General features: G+C 46.6%; 1 protein-coding gene across 1 annotated transcript in view; it reads right to left on the bottom strand.

The window, feature by feature from the left end:
• The window catches only part of LOC108787337 (coiled-coil domain-containing protein R3HCC1L-like), a 19,787-nt gene extending 18,877 nt beyond the window's left edge, over positions 1 to 910 (bottom strand). Inside the window, exon 1 of the mRNA XM_018556900.1 lies at positions 844 to 910. The gene's annotated coding sequence lies outside the window, so the exon portion shown is untranslated. The remainder of the gene's footprint in view (positions 1 to 843) is intronic.
• Positions 911 to 4,934: the final 4,024 nt, after the last annotated feature.

The following is a 4,934-nucleotide window of genomic DNA, read 5'->3' as shown; positions in this document are numbered from 1 at the left end:
GGGGCGCTGGCGGGGGGGGGGGGGGGGGGGGGGTCACAGACATTCATTCCAGGAAACTGCGCAAGATTTTAAACACACGTCCTTAGAATTAACAGGTAATAAATCTTTTCACAAAATATTTGGTCATAAGAAATACAACTTCACTGAGTCACCTGTGGATCGACTTTAATGTATCAGGTTGAACCCAATCAAAGGGGTGCAGGCTATCATTTTAAAACTCAAAGCACACCGATTTCCCAAAGTATAAAGCAGAATTCTGTCAATTAGCAGTAATGGTTACAATAAGGTTTGTCCATCCACCCGGCAATTACATCTCTAGGACATCACATCAAATGATACACATTCATTCCGCTCATTCAGATGGTACACTGCTGAAACACGAATGACAAAACAGGTACAAACTGCGAGTCCCATTCAATGCAAATAAACAAATGTCACTCAATAAACCGAGCCGTCTGATTCGAGAAAGACAACATCCATAAGAATATGAAGAAGATTTACTGAAGGAGTTGTGAATGTTCACTGGGTGAATATTCACTTCAATTACGTAATCGGGTGAAAAGCGGATTCTTGTTCACGGCGTATATTATCTGCATATATTATTCGGATAACTGGAGTGAATATTTTCAGAGTTTACTGTGTGGACATTCATGAACTCCTTTAGCAAATTAGTGTCATAACCCTATGTAATGTATTGTGCTTTCTTAAAATTACAGATGACCCGGTGAAGTAATTTATATGTTTTTACTGGATTCTTTTTTATTGCATTGGATGTATTGTGTGAACGTTCTTAACTCCTTTAGTAACTCAGCCTAGATGTCACAGCACAGCCATCCAACCTGCCTGCTCATCCAGGTCCTCTGTATCTTCCCGATTCCGATTCACAGCCTGCGGTGTCTGATTTCCAGTCAGCTGGTCGTGGATTCTTATGTTCGGACACGCTCAGCTCCACTTAGGTCCTTGCTGCGTGTAATCCAGCCTGTCAATATAAAGAAACGTTAGAAACATATAGCGTAGTGCATATTGTGACAGATAGCAAAGCATGGTTATAAATGGGAGGTATACAAGACCAAGCCTTTTAGATTGCATTCCTCTTTTTAGTTAAAAACCCCAGGGAAAGCGTGTATGATTTAGGTGTGCAACTTATAAATTGTGTTCTGGGTCCCTGGGGTTGGGGTAATGGAGAGAAGGGAAAGGGTGGGCCATTATCCTATCAGCTCAGTAAGCTGTCCAGTCCAGGTTTTGCCATTGCAGCTTGGTAATCACAGGTGTAGCCCATGATTGTGGCTGCGAGTGTTTAAAAAGGAAGGCTGGCTTTATGTGCAAAGGTGCCCATACACCTTACAACCATCATCCTGTGATGGTTGTAAGGTAATTTAAAAAAAACGTACGATCTACCCATCTTGGACAGGCAGATCGTACTTGCAATCATCACAAGCCCGCCCCCGAGTGGAGGGCTTCCGATGACTAATGCTGAGCGGGCTGTGTGCGCTTGCGCACACCGGCCCGTGCGGCATTTGTCTTACGAGCACGCCACAAGCTCGTAATGCTGGGCACACACCTTACAACCATCGCAAGACTTTTGTCTTGCAATGGTTGTAAGGTAATAAAAAAAACGTACGATCTGCCCATCTTGGACAGGCAGATCGTACTTCCGATGACCGCAATGCCGAACGGGCAGTGCGCTTGCGCACACCGGCCCGTCCGGCTTTTATCTTACGTACATGCTACACACCCGCCGAACATCGTACCATGCTCGGCGGGTTTTCGAACATGTTCGTATGTTAAAAGTCGTGCGACCTTACAGTAGTAGAGGTCGCACGGCTTCAACACACCTTACGATAATCGTACGATCGTGGGATTTCCCGCGATTATCGTAAGGTGTGTGGGCACCCTTAGACACATGCTCGTAAGACAAAAAGACGTGCGACCGTACAGTAGAAACTGTTGCACGCCTTCCATACACCTGCCGATTATCGTACGATAATCGGCAGGTGTATGGAAGGCATGCGACCGTTTCTACTGTAAGGTCGCACGTCTTTTGATCCCCGAGAAGGCTTGAAAATCCGCCGAGAATCGTACGATTTTTGGCGGGTTAGTGGCGTTCTCAGGAGACAAATGCCACACGGGCCTTCCCGGCATTGGAATCATCGGAAGCCCTCCCCTCAGAGGGGCGGGCTTGCGATGATCGCAAGTACGATCTGCCTGTCCAAGATGGGCAGATCGTACGAGCTTTTAATTACCTTACAACCATCGCAGGAGGAAAGTCGTGCGATGGTTGTAAGGTGTATGGGCAGCGTGCGACCGCATTTACTGTAAAGTCGCACGGCTTTTGTATTATGAGCACGATTTTCGGCGGGTTGGTGGAGCGATCGCAAGACGCGCGGGCCAAGGTGCGCAAGCGCACACTGCCCGCTCACCATTGCAATCGTCTGCAAGCCCTCCCCTCAGCGGGGAGGGCTTGCGATGATCGCAAGTACGGTCTGCCTGTCCATGATGGGCAGGTCGTACGAAATTTGAATCACCTTGCAACCATCGCACAACGAAAGTCGTGCGATGGTTGTAAGGTGTATGGGCAGCTTTAGAGACTGTAACCCAGCTAGGTGAGCTGGAGGATTGAAGCCTGCATGGATCTGTTTGTCACTGAAAAGGACATTATTTTGGAAACCACATTGGAGTACAGGAAAGGACTGACTAATGTTAGGAAGTGTTGTGTTTTACTGCAAAGAATGGACTGCATTTCATGAACTGCAGAAATACTTGTGTGCTGTGGAAAATAAAGCTTTTGGAAAAGTCGAGTGGACTATCTGGTGCTGTATTTGCCCCAGAAGACTGTGGTTAAGAACGATTCCTGCTACAATATACAGAAACATATATCGTAGTACAGGGGTAGGCAGCCTTGGCACCCCAGCTGTGCTGAAACTACAATTACCATACTGCCTCTGGGAGTCATGTCTGTCAGAGTATTGCAATGCCTCATGGGACTTGAAGTTCCACAACAGCTGGAGGGCCGAGGTTGTCTACCCCTGGTATAGTACAGCTAAAACAGCAGATCTACTCCGCTTAGGATTTATACAGGAAAACAAAACATCTTAAAGTGACACTAAAGTCAGGAGTTAAATCTTCTAGGGAGTATAATGTTTTATTTTTTTGACCCCAAGAAAAAAAAAAAAGGAGCATTTAACCCTTGCACTGCAGGGGTAGCCCAACTACAAGGGTTAACTTCTGAAAATCCCAGAGTTCTGCTTTAATTTTTGCTCTGCAGCAAATTTCCTGGGTGCCTGTCTTGGTGGGGGTGTGGGAATCAGGTAAGTAAAAGTCCTTTACCCCATTCCCCCCCCACCCCTCATGAAAGAGAGAAGCTGATTGGTTGCCATGGACACCAGCTTCCGCCTGCTCCAGTTGTGATAAATTCCCCTCTCTGTGTGCGTCCAGAGGCAGATCAGATACTCTGATTGCGTGTACATGTGTGATCACCTAAACACAGGAGAACCAGACCCGAGAAGTATAAAGTGTGTTTAAATGGCACAGGTCATTTCTCTGATGTGTACAGGGAGTCCATGTGCAAGGCACCACAAGTATACAGCAACAGCTGGCTCAGTACTCCAGGGGTGGGCAACCTCCAACTGTAATAAGACTACAAATCCCATAATGCCTCTGGAAGTCACGCCTGGGGCTGTCGGAGTCTTGCAATGCCTTATGGGATTGGTAGTTCCACCACAACTGCAGTGACAAGGTTGCCGACCCCCTGTAGAGTTCAGGTTCACTTTAACGCACACAACTACACCGAGTGTTTACATAGCAAAGCCATGTCCGGTTATACATCGCCCGAATCCCCTAGGCTCTCCCTGTTACATCCAGTGACCAGGAGAAACCCCTCCACCCCTTGGCTCTGGAACATTCACCTGAGGAGCCGAGCTCGGCGCACACACCGACAGTCCACAGCGGGTCACGTCAGCCAGAAGGGCGCCCCGCCACGGCTGCTGTCACCGACATCTCTTTCCCCCACTACAACACAACACACTCCGTCCTTCTACGTCACGTGACACAACCGAGCGACACTCCTACGGCGAGCGCCGGGCGGACAAACTTCCTCCAGTGCGGTGCTTCGACATTTACCCCCCAGAGCCCAGCACGCGCAGCGCGGGAACGCGCCTTATTCACCTGGGTGTACTCACCTGGCTCTGAGTTTACACTGAGCTAACTGATACTGTCAGGGATTAATTGTTACTGGTTCCACACACATCCTTTTATTTTTTCACACTCACTGCATAAAATATATAGCGAGTTAAAATATATATATATTTATAATTTATATAGGGCTCTGCGCGGTCTCGCAGGGCTGCATGCAGGTCTCACCAAGGCTCTGTATGGGTCTCACAAGGGCTGCATGGGGTGTCACCAGGGCTGTGCGGTGTCACCAGGGCTGTGTATAGGTCTCACCAGCAGACATCCCAACCTGCAAAACCTTATTTCAGGGAGGTGCCCTTCTCATTTCAGGGAGGTACGTTCTCATTTCAGGGAGGTACCTTCTCTGTTTTTTTTTATTTTGACAGCGGCCGTCGGCCACCTTCACAATAAAACAAACCAACTAACTAGCAGGGGAATGAATAGCTAGGCTGCTATTGGTCATTTCAAATTGCAATAACCAATAGCAGGCTTGCTCTTGTACCCACCCACTGCTGCTGTCAATCAGCAGAGGAGCACCTCAGGTCCACCTCTGCTGATTGACAGCAGCAGCATATAATATTAATAATCACAAATAAAATACAAATATTACAAATATTATTTAATTAATAATAACATAAAAAATAATATAATAATTATAATAGTATATATGTGTGAGTTTGTGTATGTATGTGTATGTATGTATATATATATATATATACACACAAACATAGTAGATATTATACCATTTTATTATTATTAATTAT

This window comes from Nanorana parkeri, unplaced genomic scaffold (genome assembly GCF_000935625.1).
Source record: "Nanorana parkeri isolate BGI_ZX_2015 unplaced genomic scaffold, ASM93562v1 scaffold2, whole genome shotgun sequence".
In the NCBI taxonomy this organism is placed as follows: domain Eukaryota; kingdom Metazoa; phylum Chordata; class Amphibia; order Anura; family Dicroglossidae; genus Nanorana; species Nanorana parkeri.
The sequence above is the reverse complement of the archived record's forward strand: the minus strand, read 5'-3'. Positions and strand labels throughout refer to the sequence as shown.